This window comes from Passer domesticus, chromosome 15, assembly GCF_036417665.1.
Source record: "Passer domesticus isolate bPasDom1 chromosome 15, bPasDom1.hap1, whole genome shotgun sequence".
Lineage (NCBI taxonomy): Eukaryota > Metazoa > Chordata > Aves > Passeriformes > Passeridae > Passer > Passer domesticus.
The window spans coordinates 6,346,585-6,364,450 of NC_087488.1; the positions used below are offsets into that span (position 1 = coordinate 6,346,585).

Sequence of the window (17,866 nt, forward strand, 5' to 3'; positions counted from 1 at the left end):
ACCCACACTTTAAAATTTGTTCCTCCTTGTCAGGAGGACAAAATTAACAGAAATTCACTGCCTAAAAAAATTACGTGAAAAACAGTGAAGGACATGAAAATCCTCAATCTGCCAGTGGGAAAGATCCTGCATGCATAATTAGTGTTGCCCATGTGCCAATGCCACTGCAGCTCCTTCAGTCCCGGAGCAGGAAAGGAAGAGTGCCATGGATATGAACATTTAGTCACCACAGTGAAAATGACACTGAACTGAAAAATCAGGGGAGGAACACAGAAATAGTTCATCTTACTCCTTAATAATATATGGGGTTGTTTGGGTTTAGGGTACTTATTGGGTTTTGTTTTTCCCTTAAACAGCAGAGTGTTGATAGTATCTGAAGGTTTTCTGCAGTTCTGCCCTATTTAATCTAAGGTAGGTGGAGAACCCAAGGCATCCCAGGATCTAATGGTTTATAGAGGCAAGGGAAGAGTCATTGGATATAAATTGGCAGCAAATCATGCTAAAAGATTTCAGCACTTAGCCTAACCTCGAGAGATGAACACAAATGGTGATTTCTTGATGTTTGACGCAAGACGCCAGCCACAAAGTGTTTCAGAACTTTTGCTTCTGCAAACTAAGCTGGTAAAACAATCTAGAGAATCGCACATAATCATTTTGTGCTTTGTCAGGCTCTTTTGAGTACTATTTTCATAAAGGAAGCATTTTCCAAAGGGGCTGTTGTCCTAGTTCTAGAATTAACTGAAAAATGACTTCTTTTTGCCTAATGCCTACAGCCTAATTTAAATAGGAACACATTCCAGGTCTACCAATTGAGAACAGGGAATGCAAAACTTCCAACAGCATTAGACAGTGAGTCTCATGGCAAAACTAGAAATTAATTCATTGTTTTGAAACCAGAGGAAAGCTGTTCCTCTTGTATGCAGAAATATCATCCAAACTGCCCCTGTAAGGACTGGCTTTGGGGGACTCTTGGAGCTTTGTCTTTTTAGCTGATGCAAACTCAGAGACCCGTGGGTCCAGCTTCTCTGGTTTCATCCACGTCCTCTCCACTCTATCCCTTGAGCACTGTGTCCCTTCAGCCCACACTCTGTGATCCATCCAGAGCACTGTGATTTGGTTACTTTGAAAGCTCTATTTTCAGTAATACACAGTCTCTCTTCAAGAAATAAAAGTACAGAAAGACTTTCCTTAGATCCAACACATCAGACCAAAGAAGATATTTTAAATAACAACGATGTAAGATTGCTGTGCACACAGCTAGAGCTCCTTTATCAGAGCAGCAGTATAAAAATCTAGAAATATAAATATAAAAACTAAAATATGCTGTAGTGTGAGTTGTGCATATAAAACGTAAACCACAATCCAGACCTTATTTTCCATTACATTCAAATCACTCTTACAGAGATATAAATTAAAATATATGTTATGAGATAAGAGAAGCTTTCTCTCCTGTTTCAGGTAAAAGTGTGATCAATCTCTGCTAGGTATCTTTATATATTCCCCAGCTTTACTCATTCAGAAAAATGTGGTCATTTAACTTCAGAAAAGATCTCATGATTTTTTGCCTCTATTTCAAACAAATGCTTTAGGACCTGGATGTTTTGCTGTGCTCTGTACTCAATCTTCCCCAACAGACCCAGGATCTCCACTGAGATCATAAAAGTATTAAGCAGGGGCACCAACACCACCTGAGTGGGTATCTGTACAAGCCATACAAGCAGTAATAATTTATATGACCTTCTCTGCCGTTGATTCTCTTAGCTCAGTTCTTGCCCTGCTCTTTCCCTTCTCTGCAGGGAACATCAGAAGTTATTCATCTCCTACAAGTTAAAGAAACCCTTGAGCTTGCCTCAAATGCATCAGGGGATCTGTGAAAGTTTGTCACAGATTATGTGTCGATGTAAGCACTGTTACTTAGAGGGTACATTATTGATAAAAGCTAAATATTTCATTTTTTTGCACTGTCTCTAAACAAAACTGGCATTTACTTACCAGGAGGCTGAAAGTTCAGCCTTTTCAATATTATAACATGGAGGAATTTTGGCAATTTCTCTCTGAAGAAAACAGGTACCAGGTCCCTCTGCAGCTGTAGCCACAGAGGGGTTTGAAGCTCCAGGGGGGTGCCCTGTGCCCTGTGGCAGGCTCCTCACAGAGCCCAAGGGACACCAAGGGGAGGAGGGACAGCTCCAATTCTGTATTTCTGATAGGCCAAGTCCAACCCACCCTATTAGCTGCATGCAGGTGTTTCTGAGTGTGTTTGTGCTTTAATTATTCATAACATCAGCTTCATATTTTATGGATTATTCTGCATCAGTGCTGGTACTTGCCTCATGCATAATGCATGCACCTGAATCTGTTCTGATGGGAGGCACAAAAGACACAAAGCATGTCTCTCACCTGTGTGCTTCTGATTAGAAGAGAGCGTTTGTAACCCTGAGCCTGAATTGAATCCCAAATGTGTCCTCCTTTGTCCCATAACTGCACATCCCCTGATGGACAAAATACATCTTTTTACTCCTCTCTCTCACACAAACTTTCCTAATTTTACTTTTTAGCCAATGTCAGCTTATAACAAAACTATTTCCCTTATAAAACATATGTTTTTCTGAATGCTGGTTCAGAAGTACAGTATACTAAAAATAATAGCAAAAAAAAAAAATCATAGTCCACTTTTAAAGTAATATCTCTGAATGAACCAAAGTCATCCAGTCTAAAGCCTCTAAACACAGTACATTGCAGTTTACTCCAAGAGGCATTAAGAAGGTGTGGGTTTACACTTTTTCAGTATGCTAATGCACCTGACTGTTTAAAAGATGTGACAAACGACTCAGAATTTTGAGGAAAAATCCTAGCAAAAGTAATTGTGGGGTTTTTAAATTGCTCATTGTTTCTTTGTGCCTCACACCTTGTCAGCAATGCTGGATTCCTCTCCTCTCTTTTTTCAACATAACTAAATGATGACTGTCTTACCCATAGGGCCTCAGTTTTTAAAAAATCAGACAATTTCAAAGTTGCCCCGCTCAAGGGGGAAATCATTTTGTGGCACAAGGAATTCTCAGGTTGGAAGGGGAGGCAGTGATGCAGAGGGATGTGGGCTGGGGCTGCTCCCACTCAGGCTGGCTCCTGGGGAAGGGCTGTGCCACCCCCTGCCCCAGGAACCTCCATCAGCCCATGCCACACAGGGGATCTTTCCTTTTCCCTTGAAATCTGACTTCCCACTAAAATTGCTGATATAGCTCCAGCAAGGGCCAACCCAGGAAAGAGCTCTTCAATCATAGAGAAATATTTTAAGAAAAACGTACCAAAATTATGTAAATAGATTTAAATAGCTTCCCACACCCAGAGCACGGAGTTCTGAGCACGGAGAAGAGCCTGAAGCTAATTTTAACCAACTGACAAGAGCCCTGGGTCACGACAGACAATAATCAGTATCCTGCCTTCAAAACACTGAGTGTTAAACATGGAGAGAGAGCTCTCTGCTTTGGGTGTTATTTTCCCCACTGCTTTCAGCAGGACTCTTAGCTGCCTGCACTGAGGTGCCTGACAGGTTTTCTCCACTATCCTAGCTATCTCCAGCTGGTGTCTGCAAACCAAGAGGAAATTATGTCACTCAACAAATTTCAGACACTATTTTTAATCCAATTTAAATAAACTAAACCTTACCTGCCTTCTCTGCTATGTTCCCTTATTTGTCAGGTTGAAATGAATCTCAACATGGTTTCATCAAATGATATTTTTTTTTACAATCACTCTTAGGAAACAAAAAAAAAATTAAAAATAAATCTGTGCTACTCATGGAAGCCTTGGCTGAATAGTCTCCGTTTGTGCTGTCACCCTTCTGTTAGCAAATGTGCACAGTCTTGCTCTGCTGGTGGCAGTGGCTTGCATCAGTCCCCACCAAAGACAGATCTCTCCTCTGCAAAGCCACATTTTGAGCTCACTGAGGACACAAACAGCTCTCCAGCCTTCCAAGGAGACTCTGCTCTTCCCTCTCTGAACTGCCCCACAATATTTTTCCACCACCCCTGCATTCCACAGTGTCTGGATATCTCCTACTAGTCTTGACTTTGAGCTGCCAGATCCCATTGCTACCTGCAATATTCCCATCTATCATTTTGGCCTGGGCTTTGTCAGGGCTCCAGACATTCACCCATCCAGGCAGCTTTGAGCCTGAAACCCCTACAAAGGACCACAAGGTTCTCATTAGGCCTCCTCAAGTGGAGGAGGGCTGCTGCACACACAATTTAATAGAGACTTCATCATTTTGACAGGGCTGGTTTAAAACACACCCATATCTCTTCCGCAAAACTCTCAGATTACTTGGGAATATTTATGCATAAACTCAAAAGTCAACACATTTAAGTATTTTGTAGAGTAGTTTCAATATTTTTTGCAGGTGGAGAAAGGTTTTTAAGCAGAGACTTTTAGGGAGAACATGTCCTCTTCTACATTGCAAAACCTAGAATCCTGCTAAATAAACCTTCTCCAAGAATATATGAACTGGATATTTTCTCCTCAGATGTTGTAATGGCTGAGAAAGTTGCTATGTGCCAGCAGACAACTGAGAATGGTGCTGGCAAAAATGACACTTAAGGAAACAGCTTTTGGGGTGTTTCATCTCCCACTTAAACCTGAGCACTTCCCTTAACACAGACACAGAAAGTAAAAGGAGCAAGGGAGACTTGGGATCCACAAACATCTTTGTTTTGAGGAGCTCACCTTGCCCAGTGAGTGCTTACAGCCAAACTCAACAAACACTCCCGTACACAGCCTCCTGTAACATCCAGCAGGGCTTTCATAAGTTGCCATTTAACTTTTGCTACCCTGTCCAAAAGAAACTCTTCAATTAAAAGGAGATGTTTTAGGAAAGGTGACTGTGACTCACCCATCACTTTAAAAGGGCCATATTGAGGGTTTTTTAGCAATGCTGACGTGCACGGAAAACTTGTGCTCCACTTACTTTTCTACAATAATCCTCTTCTCTCAGTCTCTCATTAGACAGTAGATCTTCATTTATATAATTGTAACAATGGTTTCTGCAGCACCAATTATGACATTTTAATTAGCTGGCCAAATGTTCCCAGTCCTGTTTTTTTGCCTAATTAGTATATTTTGAGGTTTGAGAAGTATCCTCATTACCATACAAATGTTTCTAGTAGTGCAAACTTCAAAAGCAGGTTGAAGCGAAAGAAAAGATTGTCACATAGCTCAGTAAGTTTAGAATGAATATTTCACCCTTGGTATCAGAAGCATCAGGCACCTGCCTTTCCAGATAACATGAACTGGTTCTCAGCCCTTCTGTATCCAACTAAGATAAGGCAAAGAGTAACTATCCTACATTTGGATTTATAGAGCACTTTTTATCTCTAAAGTGCTTTGCAGGCATTAACCACATAATCATTAAATATTGATATTTGCATGATTAATGCTTTGTTGTTACATTATATGAGAAGAAAGGTACAAACGTTGGAAGAAGTAATCTGCCTCGGAAGCAAGCCATGAATTTGTGCAAAGCAGCTCTGTACCCTGTGTTTCAGATATGCTTCTAATAAAAGTCTCCAGCTCTGGAAGTAGAAATTGCGGACATGGTGATCCTGGTGCAATATCCTCAACTTCACTTCTCCCTGTATCAGTAACTTGTTTTAAATTAAAACATAATGTCTAGATGGACCATTTCCCACAACAAGCATTCTTTCAGGATTTATGCAGCACTAAGCCTGATGCATCTCAGGTCAGCATCCTGGTTTGGGAGTTTTATGGCCCCCATCAGCATCACATCTGCAATGTTTCCTTTTCTACAGTAAAGGGAAAGGAGAAAAACTGCTAACAAGATATTTTTCTTTTCTCTGAACTTCAAAATTTCTTGCATGTGCTATTTTGTGATTTTGGACACAATTTTTTTTAGTCCATTGACTACAGAGGAGAGAAATGAACATAAAATTCTTCATTTTACTAATAAATTTTTCACTTATTACTTTAATTAGTTAATTTTTTCACTTACTACTTTAATTAGTTAATTATTTTAATTAACAAAGACAAAACTTTGCTGCACAAAGGAAGGAAGGGATAAGGAACAGAGTCTCAGCTGTTATAATTTAGAACAACTTTGAGAGAGCTCTTCCAATTTACCACAGCTGAGGACAGAGTCCCAGAGGGTCTTCTTGATATTTTTTTCTCTATTTCACATCTCTGCTAGGCCAGAATGGTTTCCATTAATACACTTCCCACAAGAATTACAGAGGTAACAAATGAAACCCGAAAAGATTCTAATAGAGTTGACCTGCTTTATCCAGTATCTTTCCCCTCCTTTTAATATTCTTCTAAGACTCCTTCAGCGTATGAAGAGCCCATTTAAGCTAATCAAGACCTGAAGAGAAACAACTGAAGATTTTATTTCAATTTAGCATGTAAAATTCCTTGGAAAGGTTTTTCATTGTCAAATACAAGTGATTGTGCTGGTATTTTTAATACTTGGCCAGAAAGAAAATTTTTCCTTCTTCTTCTCAATGACTTTATAATAGCTTCTGAAAGTAGGAAGAACTAAAGAATGCAGCAAAGAGAAGAAAATACAAATTCACTCTTATTTAGATACCAGGTGATTGAGTGCTCCCATCAGAAGTGACTAACACTTTTTGCTACACCCAATCTGCAAATAGTTTTATGCCTTACCCAGCCCAGAGCTTGTCTGGGGAAGCTCAGGGGTGCCTTAGCTTTGGGGCTGTGTACATGGGAAGCCACAGCCTGCAGGAGGCCCTGCTGCATGAGCAGTACTTGTCATGGCACACTAAAAATTCCTTTGATATTATTCCTTACATGAACTCCCTTCCTTCAGTTTTTATGCATCATCCAGATTCCAGCTAGAGGTAATAGACACACTTTTATTTTTATGATAAACCATAAAAACGTGTCACAGCTAGTAGACAGCTAGACATAGCCACTAAAATAATGCAGCAGAGAGATGGTAGCCAAGCTCTATCAGCTCTGTAGCACATTACTCATTATTACAAATACCCTCTGATGTCAACACCTCACACTTTTTTCCTTTTTTCTCTTAGCTTTTAACAGGCAGGATGGCAAATGGCTTATCAACAAAATACAAACTTCGTGCACTGCTGGAGAGTTGTTTTCTGGTATAAATAGCAGGGGTTTAATGAGCAACCCCAGAAGTCTGCTCTGTGCAGTGAGGGGGCAAGCAGTGAACCTGTCCTGTGAGAACTCACTGCTGTGAGAGCTCTCCTGGTTTTCCAAGCACTGTGGAGCAGCAGGCAGTGCTCAGGGTTTACCTCAGAACAGGAACCCTGCTCAGCCACCCCAGGCAGCTGCACAGAATGAGCCCTGGACTGTGCTGGAGCAGCAGTCCTGGTATGTAACACCCTGTGACACACAGCAAACTAACAGCCAGCCTCCCCTGACTTAAATCAGTGCAGTCTGTTGGATGCATTCTCTCTTCCCATGCCTTTTCAAGACAATGGAGTGCTTGAAATGATTTTTTTATATTCATATGTTATTATTAAGTAACCCAGGTTTCTCAGGCCCCACCACTGTGGATATAGTGATCCTGGAGCAACATCCTCAACTTCACTTCTCCCTGTATCAGTAATTTGTTTTAAATTAAAACATAATGTCTAGATGGACCATTTCCACACAACAAACTGACAGCCAGCATCCCCTGACTTAAATCAGTGCAGTCTGTTGGATATGTCCTCTCCCCCCATGTTTTTTCAGGGCAATGGAGTGCTTGAAATTATTTTTTATATTCATATGTTATTGTTGAGTAACCCAGGTTTCTCAGGCCCCACCACTGTGCATGGAAGCCCTGCTCTGGCCAAAAGCTGTGGTCTGTCCCAGCTCTCCCAGTGTGGTTTGGCTCTGTGATGGTGCCCATTGGGAGCTGGCCCAGATTGTATTTACAAACATTGATACCAGTTTTGCATTTCACAAGGAGATTTCTAAATGCAAACCAAGATCCCAACAGTGACAAGCATGCTCTGCACCAGGGAGTTCTGAAGGATGCAGAGCAGAGCAGCCTCCCTCTCCTGTGCAAACACCACCAGCACCAGCCAAACAACTGTTATTATTATTACTATCATTATTGTTAAAACTGTTATTATTATTACTATTATTATTGTTATTATTATTGTTATTCAGAGTCACAGCACCAATTTCTCAACAAAACACATGTCATTACAGCTGGCTACAATCTTGGCACCACCACATGGTGCTGATGTTATTTTTGGCCTGATAACAAAGGCCAAGGACAGCTGCAGCACAGCTCCTGATCTCACTGATACCAGCCTGCTGGAATGGGAGCTGGGAGGAGACACCCAGGAGCAAACAGCAGAAACTGAGAAGAGCAGAAAAGCCCATCCTATCATATTTTGGGGTCAGGGAGCTGGCAGGACCAGTGTAATACCACATAACAATTTAAGGCAAATACAGAATTTTGAGAGTTTGCTTCTAAGAGTTGTGGCAGACTCTCATCCACACTCCTGAGAGCAGGACTGGTCTGCAGTGTGTTCATCCTGACTCCCTGTGAAGTGCTGCAGCCAACAAAGGTTTGCAGGACCCCTTCACAATATATTCATGTTGGAAGAGCCTGTGAAAGGAATGTGAAACTGTTTTTAAAAGGATCTTGTGCTCTGCAGGGCTAAAGGGACAGCAGTGCTAGATAAAACATGATTACTCTTTAACCTTTGGTGGGACTTTGGAATTTTGTATTGGGTTTGGGGTTTTTTAATGTATAGAAAACAAGTTTGAAGAGCAGGCTTTGGAAAGACTGTGTTGAAACAGTTTCCCTTACCAGAGAGAAGTGTAAGAGGAAAAAGTAACAGTTTGTTAAATCTCAGTTTTCAGCTATTCATTTATGGCACCAAAGAAGGCATTTCCCCAGAACACTATGCTGGTCAAGACTGCAGAACACATTTTTCTAAGCCATGTCAGATATACCCAGCATGTAAATCATCCTTAATGCACAGAGAATTGAGGAGATAATAGATGGCAGGAGAAGAAGGGCAGTAGTACAGCAAGGTTTAGTTGCAACAAGCAATATTATATAAAATTTGCCTTAAATTAAAGCCAACATACTCTCCTTAGAATATAGTTCTCAACTTCCAGAGTCTTGTTTTGATCTACAGTCATTAGCATTCATCATTAAAATTCATTATTTACAAATACGCATGTTCTAAAAGCAAGATATTTTTACACGTGAAGGGAAATCAAATATTTTATTATGGCAGCATGTTTGTATTGGTTATCTACGTCTGGCTTTCTATACAGCTTTATCCTGTTCCCACATTTAAGCACAGTGTGTTGTAATTTCTGCAGCACAGCACATAATCAGACATCCCAGCTGTGGGAAGCTGTTCCATTGCTCCAGATTTACCCTGTGGCTCTCCACAAAGACTCAGGAGTGTAATGCCAGGATTTGTTCTACCCAGCTGCTCTGTTTGACAAGGATGAGACTCGTGTGACGTGAGCTCAGTACAGAGATTTTAGCAAAAAGATTATTTATTTCTATTTTTTATTTTGCCTTGGATTGACACATTGCTTGGGGGCTCAAATGTTTTGACAATTATTTTCATTCTGGCCACAGCTTTTATGCTTCCCTATGAAAAAAAATTAAAACTAAATGGTATCTTTTACCTTCTGACATCTCAAAAAAAGCCCCATCCACAATTTTCCTAGAAAAATATTGGCTGGGAAAAATAAGCTAATTTCCCTAACACTATTAAAACCAGTTGACATTTTTACCATCTCTAGTGATTATGTAAAGTTCTTTAAACCAGGTTTTATCTGGACACAACAGACTTAGTATTTTGTCTGCTCCATAAAGAGCATTTTAAATGGCATTCCAGTTTGTCATGCTTTTCAAATTTATAAATTTTTAAATGTTGTTTTTTTAGATTTTTTTCACAGCTTCTTTGCATTGAGCCTCTACTATAGTGTTTACTCCTTACTGAAAATAAGAAGGAACATCAAATAAAGGTAAAACAAAACCCTAATATTTGACAATTCTCATAAACTGACTCAAGATGAACACCTCTGACTGCAGGCATAGTGAAGAACTGCATCATTAGGACCTCATTTTGAAGAACTTTGGTGTTTAATATTTAAATCTCAGTAAAATAAATTATGTTTATATATGCCAGAGCAATTATCCCATCAAACAGAGGTGCTTTCACACAGCTCAAGTATATGTAACAGTGGTAGGCTTTTCATATTTTTAATACAGTTGGAATAATTTATTTTAGTATCTATTCAACAGGAAAGAAACACTTCATGCTGCCATTTCCAACATCCTTAAAGTATTATTTTTAAAACCATCTAAAGAATTCAAAAGCGGGGGCACAATTCTCTGTTGATTACATTTTATAAGTTGTTATAAATTTTTTATAAAAAGGAATTGCTTGCTATTAAATACTCCAGGGTTTTAAAGTTATTTCTATAGAGCTATTTTTAATTTATACACACACACACACACAAAAATAGCTATGTTAAAGGACGCAGCAAAGTCACCCAATTGAAAGTTAGCACATGCCAGAATTAGAGAGGCCTGAGAAATATTCCCTCTGTCATTTCTGTGGGCAACTTCTCTGCTGCAAGCAGCACCACAAACCCAGGGTACCACTGAGGAGCCAGAAACTGGACAGAAGTGCTGGGGGGAGAATTAAGGTTCAGTGGACAACCTTAAATCTCACAGTTTCTAATTTTGGAGGGCAGGATGGCAAATCCACTGGCCCTCAATCTGGAATACTGTGAGAAATTAATAAACAATCAGGTAACTCTATTAAAATTTTAATTCCCCAGCCATTTCCTTCAGTTCAGCTGTTCCAAGTGCCACTGGGGGATGTCACAGGTGTTGGGGGCACAGGAAGGGTAGGGATGTGTTCCATGAAAATCCCTTCACACTGGGATTGCTGCTCTGCACTGTGTGCTTTACCCAGCATTGCAGTGTTACTTCTGCCACTTAGGCTAAATTGAGTTTTAGCTCTTCAGAGAGTTTCATATTCACATATTAATTAGGTTAGATACCATAATTTTCTTGGGGAATACAAGAATGTGGAAGAGAAACAGCAACTTGTAAGAGCTTATAACCCAGTTAACTGAAATACATGGGAGAAAGAAATGTGGCTTTTCTGTAAACCCAGGGGCTTCCATTTAAATGTCAAACACCTTCTATGAAAGTCAAAGACATTTGACATAGTTTATAAAAATTTTAAAAAGTCTTCTCTACTAGAAAAGGGCTGGGCAACCTCTGTCAGCAGGATGTTTTCTGCACGTATTAACTTCATTCCAAACATTTCTGAGCAAGTTTCCACATTCCACACCAGCAGTTCCACATTCTTGCAGAGCAACAAAAAGGTCCAGACTGAAAACCAACTCCATGCAAACCATCTCCAGCTGGATGTCCCCACATGCAGAGCATGCCAAGACCTGGCACAGCAGGCAGGTTGCAATTAACATGTACCATGACTGTAATTAGATTAAAATCAACATGAAGGGGAATTCAATTCAGCTGCACATAGTTGAATCCTTAGCAAAGTGCTTGGTCACATACTCCACACCAAGGAAGAGCACTGTGCAGTCTTGAGAAAAGAGAAGCCAGACCCTGAGTTTCAAGATATGCATATGATTAAGATGCCAGAAAATATAATGTTCTTCCCTTGTTTTCCTTTTTTTCCTCATTCCTTTTCTTCACTTTTTTCTTTTTTTTTTTTTTCTCCTGTTGTTTTGCCTTTGCTGTTCTAATTCATGGTGTTCTGCAGAAGACAAAAGCCCAGCAGAGCTCAGTAGGCTGGCACCACGCCTGGAAAAGCGACATATTGCACATATATTTTTCATACGTTTTCAAAAATATCCATGGGGTGGTTTTTGTGCATGAATTAGTGCGTGCTTGGCAGAGCAGCATCCCTGCCTTCATCCTGGGCAACCACACAAGGACATTCTGCCTTCAGCTCCTGCTGAAGCTTCCCACAGAAAGAGACTCCTTCAGAGAAGCATCCCTTGCTCAGAGCAGCTCTGGACTATTCTAGTGACTGTCAGCAAGTGCTTGGAAAGCAGCAGTGGGAATGTGCTACTTTATAACAGAGTAGGGCCTGACATGCAGGAGATATCAGGGCATGGTTCAAATCACAGGCAGCTCCACCAACACAATCCATGGATTCAGAGTTCCTCATCTGAGAATTATCTTACTTGGTGCTTATTCCTAATCTGCCTTGAATGATTAGGAATCATTCTTCTCTTAGCATGAAGCAAGATTCTTCTCAAACAATAGCTGCATCTAAACTCTATCCCCCAGACAAAAAAATTAAACAAATGAAGTAAAATCTGCTTGGATTTGAAGATGAATTAACTTTACAATGAGCCTGTACAATTTTTCTTCACAGCTCTGTATTTGCCCTATCTGAACTCCTGTTATCTGGGCACCTGTCAGGAGGAATCCAAAGATGCTGATTTTTGGGCACATTCCATGAGCCTTTCCAAGTGCAGCACTGACACATCTCTGCATCTCCATAGGCTCCCCTTGGAGCTGCCCAAGCTGGGCTGGCTCCCCGCATTCCCACCAAACCCTCTTCAGGCAAATGCTTGGCTGAGGACTCAGGGGAAGGTGTGAAACGCTCTTTATTTCCACACAACAATTCAGAACTCACATTTTATACCTGCAATTTTGATGCAATGAGTACAAAAAGTAAGTTACAATCCAGCAGTGAGCACAGGCACTTAGGAATTTCTAAGACTCAAATTTCTGTTCTTTGAAAGTCTGAAAATACATTCCCCTGGAAAAAGGCTCTCTATATTTTCTTTGTTCAGTCCTCTTTTAATTCATACTTCAGATGCCAAAGGTTTACATATAACCCTCTATATTTCATTTAAGAGCCAAGATTGATATTATTGAGGATGTTTCACCCAATGGTGAAAATGAAAGCTGCCATAAGGTACAGGAGGAAACAGTATTGATGCACAGTCCATAAGACATAGTGAAGTATAATTTTATCCATGTAATGCCAATGGTATTTCCTCCAGAATGCAGGATTTTTATCCATAAACACATACACCTGAAAATTCTTGTATTAAACTATTAAGGACTGAGGAAACTTCCTTTTTGAAGTTTAGCTTGAGGAATCATTGAGCAGCAGTTCAAATACTGTACAATACCCACAGATGTAAGACACAGCAGACCTAAAAATACTACTCATGTCTCCTCAGATAGCCAATAAGACATTTTGATTTCTAACCATTGAAATTACTCATCACAATCAGCCCACTGTATCTCCAGTGTTCTGTGAACATGCAAACCCCCTTCAATTGAGGGCAAATACCTCTACTAGGGTTGGACAGGTTTGGATCAGACAGAAGAGCCCCAGCAGATACATCCTGAAGTCAAGAGAAGCAACTTACAGCAAAGGTAGTGGCTCTTTTCCTTGTTTATATTTGCTCACACTGAATTTTATCTGCCATTTTATTGTCCAGCCACTCAGTTTTATTTGCTGTACACTCATACATTGAATAACTTAAGCCTCAGCAGGAAACCAAAAAAAAGTAATTTAAAAGCATTTTTTTGAGACAAGTTTTTCTAAGTGCACATGGGAATGATGGATAATATACAGACTGTATCCAGCAGCAGGGTCAGAGTGCTGAGGAGCCAGTCCCCAGCAGGAAATGCTGCTCTGAGTTTTATTCACTGGGACATCAAAGTTAATCTATCAGTTACATCTTCATGTACTTATTTACTGTGCACCCTTTTTATTTCTTTATTTCATCTCCTGTACACTGATTTTTCCATAGCCACTAAAGGTCAATGTTAATTTTAAAAGCAATATTGAATAAAAACAGCCAAGTGAAATAAAGGAAGGCTCTGTGTCATCTGTACAGCTCTGGATTTTAAACTGTTGGAAATAAAACAATATATTCTTTCTCCACTAAACTAGCACCCTTGGGTTCACTACACATAACTATAGAAATCATTCTTTTTTATTGTTCTTTTTGCTTTCTGTTTGCAGCACTGACAAGGCCAGGAAAGTGCTTAATAATGAAAAATACAAATTAGTGTGAATGTCACTTTTTTCACCCATTTGTCACACACCTCTTTTGAAAGAGCCTGCACTGCAGAGTTTGCAGGGTCTGCTTCAGCAGTGTCCCTCAGGTCTCTGAACACCCTGCCTTCCAGGAAATGCTGTATTTTTCTGAGCTGGCATGAAGAGGTTGTTAGAGGAATCCACCACACAGCAAAAAGAAGGAAAATTGTGTCAACCTAGCAAAACAAAGTAGATCACAACTTGTATACAGAGAGTAATTGAAGATGCCAGAGTTGAAAGACAGATTTCAAGCTGGTGTATATAAATATCCAAATATTTATGTATCTGGGCTTACCCCTGCTCAAAACACTGGAGTGAAACAACTGCTGGCATGAACCAGCAGAATCCAAAGCAGCCTCATCAGTTCTTACTGAGACAAGAGACAATCTTTGGTGAGCTCTGAGAAACAACAGTGGAACCGCTGGGCAAGTGATGAGCAGAGCCAGTCTGCCTTTACAATGCATTTTTTGTTTTGTTCTTTGGGGTTTTATCACCTAGAGATGAGTGAAAACCATCTTTGCTCATGGATTTGCAGTGAACACCATCTGGCATACAGCTTTTTACATGTAATTATCAATTAGTATCCTAGATACATTATATTCTCGTCCAGGTATCACACCATAAATTTAAAGGATCAGGGGTAGCTCATAGTTAAAAAAAAAAATTTAAAAAAATAGTGGTTTCAAAGAAGAAACCACAAACTTGGAAAATCTAAAGGAAATAAGACAAAAACCTTTGAAATGCCTTGTGCTGACAGGTTATTACCATTATTAATGGAAGAATAGAGGAAAAGAGTACATCCTATATCAACCCAGACTATATCTCTATTAGGCATCTACTACAGACCTTAAAGATTTAGGACATGGCATAGGAAGACTGAGAGGCATATTGTTCAGAAAAATGTGACAAAAATGAGTGTCTCCACAGCAACTTCCCCAGTTCCTCAAGCCTGTGACAGCACATTCACCTCTGGAAACATCACAGATCACAGCAGAGCAGGGTCTGTTTCTGAACTCTGCCCACTAAAAACATGGGCAGAGTTCAGAAACAGACCTTCTAAGAATGCTGTAAAAAATTCTCACAGGTTGGAAATATATTCCTCATTCCCCGGGGGATTTATATTTCTTACCAGTGTCCCAGTATCCAAAGTACCACTTGCTCTAATGCAGCCAGAGTTAACACCCTGCTTTTATCTGAGCACACCTCCATAGAAAAGCTGACTGGATCAAAGTAAAATCTGTTCCATTGCTGTGGAATGCAAAAAAGATAAAATAACACTCTCAAAGGGCACCTTAGAACTTCTGCTGACTTCCCTGGGATTTGTCTGACAGAGTAGAGACTCTCAGTGAATACAGGCTGATTTTTCCCTTCCTGCCTCCATGAACTCTTTTGTGGAGAGCAGATCCCAGGTGCCTCCCATGTCTGTGCCCTATGGAAGGGCAGTGTGGCCAGAGCAGTGCCAACACCCCCTGGGGACCCCAGGGATCCCTCAGGTTCTCAAAAAGCCACTGCTGACACCTCCCAGCTCTGAGTTTGCAGGTACAAGACACAGAAAATTTAAAACAAGTACAGGAAGAATTCACAGGAACATCTTGGCCCCAGACTGAGCAGCAATTCATTCACACAGGGATTAGAAGTAGGTTCATGTTTATGGTAGAACCGTGGTAAAATTCAGCCCAGTTCTGACACCTCCATCACAAACACCTGTTGCTCTTTGAGCTGAGTAACTCAATTTCTCCACCTGGGAAAATACAGGAATACTGACTGGAATCCTCTGGGTACTGCATCATTCCACCACGTGCCCAAAATGCATCCCTGCATCTTTAGAGAAAGGATAAGTTGGTTCTGACAAACGTATTTCTATCTTCACCTGTCACAGGACACTTTATGGAGATGAAGCAGAAGATGACAGGGTGGGCAAGAAAAAAACCCTTTTATCAACAAGAGCAGAGGATCTGGTAAAGTTCAGTTTGATAGTTTCAGTGATATGTCTTTGCTCCCTGGAAATTTTGCAATACCTGTCTTTCCATTCTGAGAGAGAAAGACAGAGACACTAATTTTCATGGTATATTAACAACCACTTTCAGATTAGGCTGATTACCAAGGCTTCTTATTGTTCTGTGGCTTGCACAATGTATGTTTATATACAAACAGATATAAGGAGCTGCCACATTTTGTAGTAACTGGTTGGATGATTTTAATTTTTTTGGTTTGTTTTTCTATAAGGAGGAACATACGGCACTAAGAAAATAAGTGCACCATTAAAAACATCCCATGTATAGTAAAAGCAGTGATTTTAACTAATTCTGACAATTCAAAGTCCTATTTGAGCACATATAGCCATAAATGCCCATTTCAAACATCGAGTACTTCAAAAAGTAAATAAAGAAGATCTCATTCTCTTCTCATGGTAATTTTCACAAATATAATTCTCGTTACTTAACTGAATTCATTCCTGATTTAGAGTGATGTGAGTGAGAATTTGGGTCCATTATTCTTCCAAGGCAAATCTCCTGACTGGCTGGCACTCTACATTTATTGTTCACGCTGAGTACTCTCCATTAGCAACCTCGATACTTCACTACAATGGACTCACTCGTACTTCAACCCTAAAATTCAGGCCCTAAACAAAAACCATTGAAATTCAAGACCAGCAACTGAATGCTAGGACAGACATGCTTTAATAGATGTAAGATATATTACTCATACTCTTAGATTATTTTATGTAGATGTAAATTAGATCTAAGGGACCAACATACAGCTCTTCAAAATGCTCTCCTGTCTTCCTTGGTCATGCAGGGCTTGTAAAGTTCACTGTGGGCTATGATAAAATATTTCTGCATTTCCAGGTCAGTTTGAGATCTCTCTCAAATGCTGCTATTGTTAGTTATAGGACTGAATCAAATGCAGGAACAGAAGTACCAAACACACCTCTTAGCTCCTGACACCACAAGGGATTACCAGAAAAAAATAAAACACTAAAAAATTAGCTGCATTGGTGTTGGTTTTTAAGATATATGGCACACTACAATATCAACATTTCCCAGTGAAATGGAAAGTTATTTGAATCATGCTTTTATATTCTGCAGAAAAAAAAATAGGAAAACAAAAATCTGATTATGCCTCTGTCATCCACAGTCAAGAAGCCAGTCCTCTGTGCTAAGAGATACCAGCTGCTCTAGATGTTTTGAACAAGAGCTTCCTGAGAAGCAGAGGAAATGAGACAGGCCCTGCCTGTGAGGGGAAATGCAGAGCTTTTAGTCTCAGTCTCTGTTGCTAAGAGGAACAAATGTTTCTGTCCATGATGCCAAGTATAAAAAAAGTTTGAAAAAATACAAAGCCCTAGAATTTCCTATTTAAGCAGTTTAAATGAATATTTGTATTAGTTCTAGATTTGCCCTTCAAATTTTCAATTGTATTGAATTTACAAACTTTAAAAATTTGTCAAGGAATACCTGATACCTGGCTAATGTACCTTACTGATGGCTCCTGGCCAGGGGAGCTGCTGCTCTTGCTGTGTGTTAGGATTTGCACTGTGAGGTGAGTGTAGAGCTCTGAAATCAGCCAAGACATGCCAGATTCCTCCCCACAGGTAATTATGAAGTGGGGAACCACACACAAATTGGGGACTGGTGCATTACTGCATTTCCCTTCCTCCTCTGGAACATTTCTTTTAGGGAAGGCTCATGCAGCTTTCACTTCTCTGCTTCTCATCTTTTGTAGGCAGAAACACAGAAAAGGTTTTGTGCATGAGGAAACTGCACTGAGATGTATCACACTTGATTTGTTGA

At 40.0% G+C, this 17,866-nt stretch overlaps 1 long non-coding RNA gene across 1 annotated transcript in view; it reads right to left on the reverse strand.

Moving 5' to 3' along the window:
* LOC135281282 (uncharacterized) overlaps nt 1-17,866 on the reverse strand; it is a 173,941-nt gene that overhangs the window by 107,016 nt on the left and 49,059 nt on the right. The window contains exons 3-4 of the long non-coding RNA XR_010347977.1: nt 2,398-2,489; nt 1,993-2,086 (exon numbers count right to left, since the gene is read on the reverse strand). This is a non-coding gene — a long non-coding RNA (uncharacterized LOC135281282). The remainder of the gene's footprint in view (nt 1-1,992; nt 2,087-2,397; nt 2,490-17,866) is intronic.